The sequence below is a fragment of the Mobula birostris genome (genome assembly GCF_030028105.1).
Source record: "Mobula birostris isolate sMobBir1 chromosome 1 unlocalized genomic scaffold, sMobBir1.hap1 SUPER_1_unloc_1, whole genome shotgun sequence".
NCBI classification, from domain to species: Eukaryota; Metazoa; Chordata; class Chondrichthyes; order Myliobatiformes; family Myliobatidae; genus Mobula; species Mobula birostris.
Window position 1 is genome coordinate 266,061 of NW_027274035.1, and position 15,642 is coordinate 281,702.

Genomic DNA, 15,642 nt, shown 5'->3' on the forward strand with positions numbered 1-15,642 from the left:
GTTCTCTAAAAGATGCCTCCTAATCACAAGATGATGGAAACCTAGTAAAGCCTGAAGAATCAGGACTACTCAATGACACCTAGAAAATAGTGCAACACAAGATAAGGGCATTCAGCCTGGTTTGCAGAGGCTCTTTCAAAAAGCAATTCAGACAATCGCATTCTTCCCAAATATTTCTTCCTCTTCATTTTAAAACGCTTATTCAATACCCTTTAAAATGCTCTACCTTACAGCCCATAATTTCAAATCATAACGTGTGTTGCATTAAAAATATTTATCAATATTGTTTTTCCTTTTGTTCATCAACCAGTCACCTTCATCCATTCGAAACAGTTTCTCATTACTTATTCCATGAACAAAAGTTCAAAGTAAATTTTATTACCAAAGTACACTTATGTCATCATATACAACCCTGAGCATACTCAATAAATCTCTAGAATAATAACGATAACAGAATCAATGTAAGACCGCCCAACTGGGACATTCAGCCAGAGTGCAGAAGACAACAAACTGCACAAATACAAAATGAAGAAACAATAATAATAAATAAATAAGCAATAAATTTTGAGAACATGAAATGAAAAGTCCTTGAAAATGAGTCCATAAGTTGTGGGAACATTTCAATGATGAGGCAAGGGAAATCAGGTGAAGTTATCCCCTTTAATTCAAGAGACTGATGGGTGGGAAGTAGTAACTATTCCTGAACCTGGTGGTGCAAGTCCTTCTTTCTGACGGCAGCAGCAAGAACAGAGCATGTCCTGGGTGGTGGACGCTGCTTTCCTGCAACAGCGTTTTATATAGATGCACTCAATGGTTGGGAGGGTTTCAGCCGTGATGGACTGGACCATTGACCATGACCTGTTGAACTTTTGGTCAAAAGTACATGCTTAGATGAACTCTTCAAATGACAGGTAGTTTGGTAACGTCCAGCTGACTGGGAAGCCCTGTGGTAACAGGGCCAGACCTATCCCTTACAACACCGGGGCAGATAAAACTTCAGCAGGCAGTGCCACTCGGTGCCAATGTGCTTTGGATACACACACAACCTGATGCAACCACGAGTGAAGATGGTCATCAGGATGGGGCAACATTGCCTCCATTCTCTGGGGATTTGTACCATTAAGACTTACCCACCTCCTGAAACCGTTAAGAGGAACTGGGAGATAGATTGGGTAGTTACAAAAGCAGAACACCAGGGGATGGACCACACTTGTGATAAGTACAGTAGCTCTGCGAGCACATAGTACTCCCAGTTATTGAGAGAGAGCAGCATTTCCACAGCCCCAATTTTTGTTTGCCATTTCCGATCCACTCCAGCCAATTCCTGTTATATGCCTCAGCACCTCCGAACCAGATTGCCAACACCTTCAAGTGGTCAGACCTGGCAGTGAAGGGGAGATTGGATCGGTTGGGCCAATGACCAAAGAGCATGACCTTGCTCTTACTGTGATTGACACTGGCTTCTGAAGCCAACCGGATGAGTTGATTCAAAGACCATTCCCACCGCCAACGAGGAGGAAGCATGGCAAATTATATGCCAAATGCAAGGTGAAGAATTTGCTGTCACCTTCAGACAGAAATGTAACATGAATAATCGCCACCAGTCTTCACAATCAAATACACACTATTTCATATTCGGTAAGGGAAGTCATCATGGATAGAAGCTAAGCAGCTAGATAAATTCTATGGCAATGAATACTACGGTATCTAGATTATTACTGCATCAATGCCTACAGGAGCAGGTCAGAAGGTGAAAACCCTATGAAAAATGCTAAATTCCTGCTTTTCCAAAACTCTTCCATAACTTAAAAGGCACAAGACAGAAGTGGGTTTGAATGCTCTCCACTGTCATTTGCAAGGATGAGCACAGCTCCAAAAACACTCATCAATATTCAGGCCAAGAAAGACCACAAGACATAGGAGCAGAATTAGGCCACTTGGCCCATTGAGTCTGCTCTGCTATTCCATCATGACTGATTCTGCCTTCTCCCTGTAACTTTTGACACCCTTACTAATCAAAAACCTATCAACCTCTACAATGAATATATCAATGACCTCCACCCCCATCCATAGCAAAGAATTCCATAGATTCACCAATCTTTGGCTAAAGAAATTCCTCATCTCTGTTTTAAACTGGGCATCCCTCTATTCAGAGACTGTGCCCTCTGGTCCTAGACTCCCCCACTATAGGAAACATCCACTCTATCTAGGCCTTTTTGTATTTGATAGATTTCAATGAGATCCCTTATTCTTCTAAACTCCAGTGAGTACAGGCCCGGAACCATCAAATGCTCCTCACACATTAACCCTTTCATTCCCAGAATTCTTCTCCTGAACCTCCCTCCTCTGGACCCTCGCCAATGCCAGCACATCTTTTCTTAGATAAAAGGCCTCAAACTGCTCACAATACTTCAAATGCTGTCTGGGCAATGCCTTATAAAGCCTCAGCATTACATCCTTGCTCTTATATTCTAGTCCTCTTGAAATGACTGCATTTGCCTAACACAATTTACCACTAACTCAACATGCAAGGCAACCTTTAGTGAATCCTGCATGAGGACTCCTAAGTCCTTTTGTACCTCTGATTATTGAATTTTCTCCCTATTTAGAAAATAGTCTACATCTTTATTCCTTCTACCAAAGTCCATGACCATACATTTCCCAACACTATATTCCATCTGCCACTTTCCCCCCCATTCGGGTTCACTACATAACACCCAATCCAGAATTATCTTTCCCCGAATGGGCTCAACCAGAAGCTGCTCTAAAAAGCAATCTACAAATTGCATCTCAGAGGATCCAGCAGCAACCAAGTTTCCCCAATCTACCTGCATATTGAAATTCCCCCATGATTATCACAACATTTCCTTTTTCACATCATTTTTTCATCTCCCGTTATAATTTATATCCCACATACTGGCGACTGTTCAGAGGCCAGTAAATAACTCCCATCACAGTCTTTTTACCCTTGCAGTTTCTTAACTCTACCTACAATCTTCCAATCTGATGTCACTTCTTTCTATGGATTTGATTTCATGTTTTACCAACAGAGTCACACCACCACCTCTGCTACCTGCCTGTCCTTTCGATATAATATGTATTCTTGGATGTTAAGCTCCCAACTATGATTTTCTTTTAGCCACAACTCAGTGATACCCATAACATCACATCTACCAACCTCTAAATGCACTACAAGATCATCTACCTTATTCCATATACCACATTCAAATATAGCAGCATCAGTCCTGTATTCATTGCCCTTTTTGAGTTTGCCTCCATGTTACACCTCAACTCATCCCACTGACTGTGATTTTGCCCATCTGCCTGTCCTTCCTCACAGTCTCACTAGACAATGCATTGACTTGTAAACCAACTGCCTCATCCTCAGCCCTTTCACTTGGTTTCCCAGCCCCCTGCCAAATTAGGTTAAACCCCCTCCAACAGCTCCCACAAATCTGCCTGCAAGGATATTGGTCTCCCTTAGATTCGGGTGTAAACCGTCCTCGTTGTACAGATCACACTTACCCCAGCAGAGATCCCAATGATCCGGAAATCTGAAACCCTGCCCCCTGTGCCACTCCCTCAGCCACTCATTCGCCTGTACTGTCATCCTATTCCTGCTCTGACTAGCATGTGGTACTGGACGTAATCCACAAACTACTACCACGGAGATCCTGTCTTCAGCCTCCTCCCCTAACTCCTTGTACTCACTGTAGAGGACCTCTTCCCCCTTCTCTACCTATGTCATTGGGCTGCTCACTTTCCTTTTTGAGCATCTTCTGCAGCCACTCTGAGACATCCTGGACCCTCACACTTGGGAGGCAACACATCATCCTGGCTTCTCTTTCGTGGCCACAGAATTCCCTGCCCATCCCTGTAACTATTGAGTTTCCCATCACCATTACGCTACCTGACTTTACCCTTCCCTAGTAAGCCTCTGAAACTGGCCTGGCTGCTGCTGCAGTGCTCTATGTCACTCTCTCCCCAGCAGTATCCAAAGGGGTTTATTTGTTGCTGAGGGGAATAGTCACAGAGGAACCCTGCACTGACTGCTTACTCCCCTTTACTTCCCTGGTGGTCACCCATCTACTATTTGAAGCCTGCACTCTGGGTGTGACCATCTCAGCGATGAGCTTTTCAGTCTCCAGGACGATCCCCAGTACATCCCCTTAACCTTGTCAGTCAGGAGCTGAAGTTGGGTGCACTTCCTACAGATGCAGTCATTAGGTTCACCGTTAGGAACCCTGAAATCCCACATATCACCGGAAAAAACATACCATTATATGAATTATCACCTATCACCTCTACCTTTGCCAGCTTAAGTTCTAGCCTGCACCTGTACTCACCCAAGCCTGTTAAGCCTGTCCACTTGAACATGGCCTGTGGCCCTGCCAAGTGTCTAAAACGTTATGATGATGCAGCCCACCGAAAAGTTCCAAAAAGGCCCCAAGCTCTTTTTAAATCTCGCGCTGCCTCACCAACAAACAACCATTTGCGATGACTGCAGCCCGCAGCAACCAGCTCGATTGGCTCACACCTACCAAGATTGTTGCATCATGGCTAAAGCATAGCATCTACAAAATGCGGTGAAACTTTCCACATTAAATCCAGCCCACTGGCACGTTCCTGCAGCTGGAACTTTCTTCCTCATTACCAATTGCACTATGAATTTTGGTATCATTCACAAACTTTTTAATTGTAGCCCTCACTTAATTGAACCAATTTAAATTAACTGCAAAAAGCAAGGGGCTAGTACTGAGACCGCACCCCGCCCCCCCCCCCCCCAGTCACACAACCCCGTAGTCATTAAATCATCATCTTGTGACTGAACCAATATTAAATCCAACCTATCTTTTTCCCCAGGAAAATACTTTCTTGATCAATCTCCCAGATCCTGTTAGCTTCCAACCTGATGGCATGAAAACCAACTTCTCTAACTTCCCCCTGCTCCTTCTCTCTTTTTGCATTCACCGTTCCGGCTCCCTTCCAACCTCTTTTTTAACTCCTCACTTGCCCATCACACCCCTGTGGTGCCCCTTCTTCTCTTTCTTCCATGGTCCACTCTCCTCTATCAGATTCCTTTACCTTTTCCACCTATCACCTCCCTGCTTCTCACTTCATTCCGCACCCCTCCCCTCCACCCAGCCACCTTCCACTGCACCTAGTTTCAACTATCACTTGCCACCTTGTACTCCTTCCCCTCCTACCATCAGCTTATTTGGACATTTTCCCTCTCCTTTTCCAGTCCTACAGAAGAGTCTCAGCCTGAAACATCGACTGTTTATTCCGCTAACTAACCTGCTAAGCTTCTCCAACATTGTGTGTGTGAGAATCTTCAATGTGCCTTCTCTCTCTCTCTTCCTCTGTTTATTTCCAGTGATAACCCCATTCTTTCTCTTTTATATTAAAGCTTAGAGTGTTCCTGTATCTTTGAAGTTAAATACCAAACCTTCAATAGGAACTTTACAGCTCTACCTTCTAGAATGCTCAGATTACCACTTCGGTGTCTAATGAGACTGACTCTTTTTAATTACCTTTACAAATATCATAAAACATATTAGAACTTTCCTCAGTTTTATCTACCAATTTTTTTCCATGCCCCTTACTGCTTGCCTAATTTCCTTTTAATTTACACCCTGTACCCTCAATCCTCCTCCAGACTTTCAGGGGTATGAAGTCCTTAGTATCTGTCAGCCCTGGGCACTCAGATTGGGAAATTCAACCTTTGCTTTAATGTGAATTCATTTGACTTGAAACTTTACCATCTTCATTTTAAAGGGATCTTGTCAGTACTGGAAAATAGTAACTGTAAGGAAAGACTGGATAGGTTTTGAGAATAGCGCAGTCTGTGGGAAAAGATAATTTTGCTCCATAAAATTATGAGATCTAGGTGAAGCAAATTAGATTTATTTCACATAGAAGAGATAACAAAGTGCAAAGTAAATTTATGATCAAAGTACATCTATGTTACCAAATACTACCCCGAGATTCATTTTCCTGCAGGCATTTACAGGAAAATGAAGAAATACATCAGGATTTATGAAAGATTATACATAACAAAGACTGACAAACATTCAATGTGCAAATAACATAAGAACATAAGAAATAGGAGCAGGAGTAGGCCACCCGGCCCATCGAGCCAGCCCTGCCATTCAATAAGATCATGGCTGATCTGTCCGTAAACTCAGCTCCATCTACCTGCCTTTTCCCCATAACCCTCAATTCCCCTACTATGTAAAAATCTATTTAATGGTATCTTAAATATATTTAGTGAAGAAGCCTCAACTGCTTCCCTGGGCAGAGAATTCCACAGATTCACCACTCTCTGGGAAAAACAATTTCTCCTCATCTCCATCCTAAATCTTCTCCCCTGAATCTTCAGGCAACAACTTTCCTACTTCTATCTTATCTATCTCTTTCAAAATTTTGTATGTTTCTATAAGATCTCCTCTCATTCTTCTGAATTCCAGAGAGCACAGTCCCAGGCGACTCAATCTCTCCTCACAGATTAACCCCTTCATCTCTGGAATCAACCTTGTGAACCTCCTCTGCACTGCCTCCAAAGCCAGTATATCCTTCCTCAAGTATGGAGACCAGAACTGCACACAATACTCCACGTGCAGCCTCACCATTACCCTGTATAGTTGCAGCATGACCTCCCTGCTCTTGAATTCATCCCTCTAGCAATGAAGGCCAACATTCCGTTTGCCTTCTTAATAACCTGTTGTACCTGCAAGCCAACTTTTTGCAATTCGTGAACAAGCACTTCCAAGTCCCTCTGCACAATAGCATGCTCCAATCTTTCACCATTTAAATAATAATCTGCTCTTCTACTATTCCTTCCAAAGTGGATGATCTCGCATTTACCAACGTTGTATTCCATCTGCCAGACCTTGGCCCACTCACTAAACCTATCTATATCCCTCTGCAGACTCTCTCCACATCCTCTGTACAATTTGCTTTTCCACTCAGATTAGTGTCATCAGCAAATTTTGCTATGCTACACTTCCAAATCATCAATATAAGTTGTAAACAGCACCAACCCCTGCAGCACTCCACTCACCACTGACTGCCAACCGGAGAAACACCCATTTATACCAACTCTCTGCCTTCTATTGGTTAACCAATCCACTATTCATGCCAATACACTTCCTCCGACTCCATGCATCCGAATCTTATTTATAAGTCTCTTGTGCAGCACCTTATCGAACGCCTTCTGGAAGTCCAAGTATATGACATCCACCTGCTCCCCTCTATCCACTGCACTCATTATGTCCTCAAAGGACTCCAGTAAGTTTGTCAAACAGGACCTGCCCTTTCCGAATCCATGCTGCGTCTGTCTAATGGAACCACTCCTTTCTAAATAGGAAGTAAAGGCCCACCAGTGCCTTTACTTCCTGAGAAAACTAAAGAAATTTGGTCTGTCCCCTAAAACCCTCACTAATTTTTATAGATGCACCGTAGAAAGCATTCTTCTAGAGTGTATCACAACCTGGTATGGAGGTTGTCCTGTCCAAGACTGAAAGAAGCTGCAGAAGATCGTGAACACGGCGCAGCACATCCCACAAACCAATCTTCCGTCCTTGGACTCACTTTACACCGCACGCTGTCGGAGCAGTGCTGCCAGGACACAACCCACCCAGCCAAGACACTTTTCGTCCCTCTTCCCTCCGGGAGAAGTCTCAGGAGCTTGAAGACTCGTACAGCCAGATTTGGGAACAGCTTCCTTCCAACTGTGATAAGACTGCTGAACGGATCCTGACCCGGATCTGGGCCATACCCTCCAAATATGCCTCTCGGTTTTTTTGCATTACCTTACTTTCCATTTTTCTATTTTCTATTTATGATTCCTAATTTAAATTTTTAATATTTACTAGTTTTTATTATTTTTAGTATTTAATATTTGTAATCCAGAGAGCGGGAAGCACAGAATCAAATATCACTGTGATGATTGTACGTTCTAGTATCAATTGTTTGGCGACAATAAAGTATAAAAGTAAAAATAAATGTTCCGCTATTTCGCCCTTAATGGCAACTTCAAGCATTTTCCCGACTACAGATGTTAAGCTAACTGGCCCATCTTTTGCCTACATCCTTTTTTAAAAAGTATCATGACATTTGGTGTCTTCCAATCTGCCGGGCCCTGCCCAGAGTCTAGAGAACGTTGGTAAATGATTACCAACGTGTCTACTATAACCTCCACCAATTCCCTCAGCACCCTGGGATGCATCCCATCAGGACCAGAGGACTTATCTACCTTCAGGCCCTCTAGTTTGCTCATCCCCATCTCTTTAGTGACAGTGATTTTATTGAGGTCCTCACCTCCCATTTCGTCCATAACATCATTCTTTGGCATATTAGACGTGTCTTCCACCGTGAAGACCGACACAAAATAGTCATTCAATGTCTCAGACATTTCCTTATCACCCAGTATCAACTTCCCTTTCTCGTCTTCCAAGGGACCTATGTTGACTTGAGCCACCCTCTTCCGCTTTATATATTTATAAAAATTTTGCTAACTGATTTACATTTTGTGCTAATTTAGTTTCATACTCTATCTTCCCTTTCCTTATTTCTTGTTTATTTGTTCTTTGTTGCTTTTTAAAGTTTTCCAACCTTCCAGTCTCCCACTATTCTTTGCGACTTTGTACATGAGTTTTTAATTTGATACTACCTTTTATTTCCTTAGTTATCCAAGGCTGGCTCTCCCCACACTTACTGTCCTTACTTTTGACAGGAATATATTTTTGTTAAGCACTGTGAAAAATCTCTTCAAAGTATTCCACTGTTCCTCAACTGTCCTACCGAATAGGCTGTGCTCCCAATCCACATTAAATCATATTATGATCACTCTTTCCAAGAGAATCCCTGACAAAAACCTGTCTCATTGCACAGGACTAGATCTAAGATAGCAGTTTCCCTTGTAGGTTCACTAACATACTGCTCAAGCAAGCCATCACGGATGCATTCTATGAAGTCCTCCTCAAGACTTCCTTGACCAAATTGATCCACCCAATCTATGTGGAAGTTAAAATCCCCCATGACAACTGCTGTTCCATTCTTACAAGCCTCAGTTATCTCTTGGTTAATTGCCTCTGCCACTGCAATATTTTTGTTAGGTGGCCTACGGACAACTCCCACCAGAGATTTTTTTCCCTTTATTCTTAATCTCTACCCAGATGGACTCAACATTCTGCTCCATAGATCTGATATCACCTCTCGCAATCGCCCTGAACGCATTCTTAATTAAGAATGTTACCCAACCTCATTTGCCTTCCTGCCTATCTTTCCGTATTACCTGATACCCTTTGATATTTAATTCCCAGCCATCTCCACCTTGCAACCAGGTTTCTGTAACGGCCACTAAATCATATGCCTTGATACTGATCTGTGCCACAAGTTCACTAACCTTGTTTCTAATACTACGGGCATTCAGATAAAGTTCCCTTATACTCGTTGTCCTTTTAGAATCTAGTGACCTAAGCGATTTTTGCTTTTTACTTTTATGCACTCGACTCTTACTTTTTCTTCACTAACTCTAGCTATGGTCTCTGCATCACTTCCTCCTTCTTTTCTGTGTGGGTTCCCATCCCCTACCATATTAGTTTATAACTTCCCCAACAGCACTAGCAAACAATCGCCCTAGGACATTGATCCTGGCCCTGCCCAGATGTAGACCTTCCAGACAGTACTGGTCCCACCTCCCCCAGAAGCAGTTCCAATGCTCCAAGAATCCGAAACCCTCCCTCCTGCACCACCGCTCAAGCCACATACTCATTCTAGCTATCCTGCTATTCCAACTGTGGCTAGCACGTGGCACCGGTAATAATCCTGTGATTATTACCTTTGAGGTCCTACTCTTTAATTTATCTCCTAGCTCCCTAAATTCAGCTTGTAGGACCTCATCCTGCTTTCTTCCTATAACGTTAGTACCTATATGCACCATGACAGTTGGCTGTTCACCCTCTCCTTTCAGAATGTCCTGCAGCCTCTCCGAGACATCTCTGACCCTTGCACCCAGGAGACAACACACTATACGGGAGTCCCGTTTGCGGCCACAGAAGCTCCTCTCTATTCCCCTTACCATGGAATCCCCGATCACAACAGCTCCGTCACTCTTTTCCTTGCCCTCTTGCACAGCAGAGCCACCCACGGTGCCATAATCCTGGCTACTACTGCAAATAATAAGTTTTAAATAAATAAATACTGAGAACATGAATTGTAAAGACCTTGAAAGTGAGTCCATAGGCTTTGTACTCCCTGCCCTATTGTAGTAGTGAGAAGGCAGCATGGGCTGGATGATGGGGTCCTGGATGATAGATGCTGCCTTCTTGTGGCTGCACGCCATGTAAGCATGCTCAATGATGGAGAGGGCTTCACCTGTGAGTTGTATCCATCACTTTTTGTAGACTTTTCTATTCCTTGGCATTGGTGCTTCCATACCTATAATTTCCGACTCTGAATGTACGTGCTATGTTACATACCCCGTAATTGGGTTGCCAAACCAGCAGAAATGGACCACTTAGTTGGAGTCTGGATTACTGGAACTAAGAAAGTTTTATTAAAGAAATAAGTAACACAGTTCTCTAATCAAAAGGATATAAATGCCACAGGTTAGCAATGGTAAAACACATATGTACACAGAACTATGATAATAGGATCAATCAAGCTCTATCGCAGTCTAGGGGTAAAATGATCAGTCTCAAGTGACGCAGAGTTCAGTTCAGCTTAGTACAGTTTGCAGCAATCGCTGTTGTGCTGTTGGAGAGAGAGAGAGAGAGAGCGAATATGCAAATTTCCTGATTCAAAACAGACCTTTGATGTTCCTCGCAGTTAGCTTTCGGGCGAGCCCTTTTACTGTCTTCTGAGGTCACCGACTGTGACCCCTCCGTTCCGGATACGATCGTCCTTCCGCGGTGAACCTGGCACCCAAGCAAGGGCGGACACACACACCAGGTTCCCGCCAATCGTACCTTTTCACCCTGTGCGTCGATGGTCGGTCCCGCGTCAGACCTCCAAAACTCCCACCAACTTGTGGGGGCACACTGCACTTCCAGGGTCTCGTTATCTCGTGATCTCGTGGTGTCTGTCTTGCCTTAGCGAACCTGTTCCTTTTATCCCCCTGCTGGGGTATCGCCTGTCCATCAAATTTCAAACAGTTCAGGTTCAAAGCAACCGGTCTGACAATACTCGGAACTGTGTCTCTTTTCGTTAATCTCTCTCGTCTCTCATTAACATTTCCAAATGCTGCTCCATTGTCTCACTCATCTCTTTCATTAGCATCAATCTTCTGATAACTTGGTCTTTCGTCACAGCTACCAGTAAGCAATCTTTGTTTTACACTTGTTCATCACACATATGTACTGATGCAGCCATACAGTATGTTAGATTTTCATCAGCAACTATTTTGGAAAACTCATTAATGAATTTCTCTGTTGCTTCATGATCAGCAGACACTATCATGACAATTTTTTTAAAATTTAATGACATGTTTTTTCTTAAATTACTACAATCAGCATACTGAATATTCACAATTATCTTCAATTTTCAGTTTGTCATTGTAGATCTTTGCTTGCTTCAAGATCAACATGACATTGAGTAGCATATGTTCAATTCGACACTGACAAATCCACTCTCTCAATACACAGTCAAGATCTTCATTTTACGCTTTATGGAGTGTTTTTCTATTTTTCATTAACTTCTGTTGATTATATGTGTGAGGTCACTTCTCAGAGCTATCTGTGATGTGCAGAAACTTGTGCATCGCCTGGAAACCCTCTGAGAACCTTGTAGAGTTCTCCATTTGTGGTGTCATGTCAGCGCTCAAAAATATTTCAGATTTTGGAACTGCGGATAAGGGGTACTTTCAGTACTCTGGATGAACTCAGCAGGTCGGGCAGCATCAGTTAGAAACGATGAGTCGACGTTTCGGGCCAGAACCCTTCGTCAGGACTGAAGAATGAAAGATGGGGAAGGATTTGAAGAATGCTTGTAGCTTCAGTTGAGTCAGGATGTGGTCGAAGAGTCAGAGAGAGGCGGAAATCACAGAGGAGGAGCAGTGAGAGAGGGTCTCACTGAACTCCCATCGAAGAGAGGATCTAAACTTCTTCAGGGTAGACATACCTCGAAGAGACTTCGCAGCGGAGTAACGAATCATAAACACAAAATAATCTGCAGATGCTGTGATCAAAGCAACACTTTCAGTACGGATAAGGGGTACTCAACCTGTAGAAGATGAAAGAGGAGATGGGGAAATATCTCTTTTATCTGGAGGTGATAAAGGTCTGGAACTCTGCCTGAGAAGGTGGTCAAGTCAGAAATCCTTAATACACATAAACACCATTGGAACATATACTTAAAGAGCCATGTTTGAATAGCTATGGCTTGGTGTTGAAAGCTGGAAAGATTGTGTAGCTCTTTGACTAGCACATCATAAATTTTCTGATTGAATGATTCCCGCTTGGATGCCTCTCACTGCTCTAACACTGATTTACATCCAAGTGGCTCTTTCCAGCTGTTTCAACAATTGGCTTGTCCCAATTTAGAACATTTACACCTGGTCTTTGGCCTTTCCTATAAGTAGGTTAAATTTATCTGAATGGTGACAGTGCCCACGAAAAATTTCCCACTGGAATCCACTCAACTTGACCAGATTCATCCTTCCTCTCTTGTTTGTTGTTTGCTCTGTACACTGAACAGTGCCACTGCTCTAGTTTATATTAAGGTAGTTAAATTACTCCATCTTCGCTGACTGATCATTTTGATTCCTTCTAAGTGGCCCACAGTACAGATTTAACAATGCAATTGCTCCTTTGATCCTCAGTTCAAATTCAGATTATTGTCATCCAACCGTACACATGTATCCCACCAAATGTAACAAGGTTTTCCCGACCAAGATGCACAAAACAGTACATGTAACTCACACAGATTACACACAAGGTAATAATACCACAAATACATTATCAAATAATAAGCAGCATTTACAACACGTTAAAAAGTAAACAGTAAAACTCTACTGGCACTTCATATGTGATGAGGCAAGGGCTTCAGTAGTCTTATGGCCTGGGGCAACAAGCTGTTTCCCATCCAAACAGTCTATGTCCTAATCCTGTGGTACTTCCTGATTAATGGTAGGGAGGCAAAGAGATTGCTGGATGGATGGTAGGGATCCTTGTCAATGCTAAGGGCCCTGTGTATGCAATGCTCCTGATAAACATCTCGGATGGGTGGACCCCAATGATGCACTCAGCAGTCCCCATAAACCTTTGCAGTGACTTACAGCCAAGTGCCTTGCAATTTATACACCAGATGGTGATACAGCTGTTCAGGACACTCTGGGCAGTGATCGTGTAAAAACTGGTTAATATTGGGGGAGGGGAGTTTGTGGGATCCTCACTCACCTCAATCTCCTCAGAAAGTGGAAACACTGCTGTGCTTTCTTCACTAAAGATGTGGTGTTGAGGGAACAGGTGATATCATCCATTATGTCTACTTCCAAAAACTTGGTGCTCCTATCTCTCTCCACAGAGGAGCTGTGTATGTGCAGGACTAGTCAGCATGCACATTCCTGAAGTTAACAATCATCTCTTTGGTCTTGTCTACATTGAAACCCAACCTGTGTTTGCACTGTTCTACCAACCACTCTACCTCCTCTCTGTGTGTCATCTCGTTGTCGCTGCTGATGAGACCAACCACTGTTGTGTCAGCAGTGAACTTGATGACTCAGTCTGAACTGGATCTAGCAGTCATCTGTCAGCAGCATGAACAGCAGTGGGTGGAGCACGCATCCTGGGGAGCGCCAGTGCCTAGCGTTTCTGTCAACACGGACTGACCTGGGCCTTTCTGTCAAGAAGTCCAGGATCCAGTTACACAGCGAGGTGTTGAGACCCAGTGAGGACAGTTTACCCACCAGCTTCTGAGGGATGATCATATCAAATGCTGAGCCGAAGTTGAAAAACAGCATCCTGGCGTATGAGGCACCATTTTCCTGATGGGACAGGATGGAGTGAAGAGGTTATGGCATCAACAGTGAACTGATTTGAGTGATAAGCAAACTGGAAAGGGTCCAATGAAGCAGAAGGATGGGATTTAATGTGGAGTACCTCACCATGTCTTCAACCTGAGCCTGAGTCTCTAAAGGGTTCCAGTGCTGTGGAAGACGTCCTGCCTCGTCCCTGTACCAAAGACGCCGTGCCCCAGTGGCCTCAATGACTACAGACTGGTGGCATTCACCTCCCACATCATGAAGACCCAGGAGAGACTTGTTCTGGAGCTGCTCCGGTCTATGGTTAGGCCACATTTAGATCCCCTCCAGTTCACCGACCAGCCCCGACTAGGAGTTAAGGATGCCATCGTCTACCTGCTGAGCTGTGTCTACGCCCACCTGGACAAGCCAGCGAGCGCTGTGAGGGTCATGTTTTTTGACTTCTCCAGTGCGTTCAATACCATCCGCCCTGCTCTGCTGGGGGAGAAGCTGACAGCGATGCAGGTGGATGCTTTCCTGGTGTCATGGATTCTTGATTACCTGACTGGCAGACCACAGTACATGTGCTTGCAACACTGTGTGTCCGACAGAGTGATCAGCAGCACTGGGGCTCCATAGAGGACTGTCTTGCCTCCCTTTCTCTTCACCATTTACACCTCGGACTTCAACTACTGCACAGAGTCTTGTCATCTTCATAAGTTTTCGGATGACTCTGCCATAGTTGGATGCATCAGCAAGGGAGATGAGGTTGAGTACAGGGCTACGGAGGAAACTTTGTCACATGGTCTGAGCAGAATTATCTGCAGCTTAATGTGATAAAGACTAAGGAGCTGGTGGTAGACCTGAGGAGGGCTAAGGCACCAGTGACCCCCGTTTCCATCCAGGGGATCAGTGTGGACATGGTGGAGAATTACAAATACCTGGGGATACGAATTGACAATAAACTGGACTGGTCAAAGAATACTGAGGCTGTCTACAAGAAGGGTCAGAGCCATCTCTATTTCCTGAGGAGACTGAGGTCCTTTAACATCTACCGGACGATGCTGAGGATGTTCTACGAGTCTGTGGTGGCCAGTGCTATCATGTTTGCTGTTGTGTGCTGAGGATAGCAGACACCAACAGAACCAACAAACTCATTCGTAAGGCCAGTGATGTTGTGGGGATGGAACTGGACTCTCTGACGGTGGTGTCTGAAAAGAGGATGCTGTCCAAGTTGCATGCCATCTTGGACAATGTCTCCCATCCACTACATAAAGTACTGGTTGGGCACAGGAGTACATTCAGCCAGAGACTCATTCCACCGAGATGCAACACTAAGCGTCATAGGAAGTCATTCCTGCCTGTGGCCATGAAACTTTACAACTCCTCCCTTGGAGGGTCAGACACCCTGAGCCAATAGGCTGGTCCTGGACTTATTTCCTGGCATAATTTACATATTATTATTTAATTATTTATGACTTTATTACTACTTAATTATTTATGGTGCAACTGTAATGAAAACCAATTTCCCTCGGGATCAGTAACGTATGACTATGACTAACCAGCCACTCAAAGCACTTCAATATTGTTAGTGGACGGTAGTCCATGAGGCAGGTTCCTGTCACCCTCGTGGGCACCTTGAAGCCTGAGGGGACAGTGGTCTGTTCCAGAGAGATGTT

At 43.9% G+C, this 15,642-nt stretch overlaps 1 protein-coding gene across 2 annotated transcripts in view; it reads right to left on the reverse strand.

The window, feature by feature from the left end:
* LOC140191983 (uncharacterized) overlaps positions 1-15,642 on the reverse strand; it is a 194,720-nt gene that overhangs the window by 146,013 nt on the left and 33,065 nt on the right. The window lies entirely within an intron of this gene.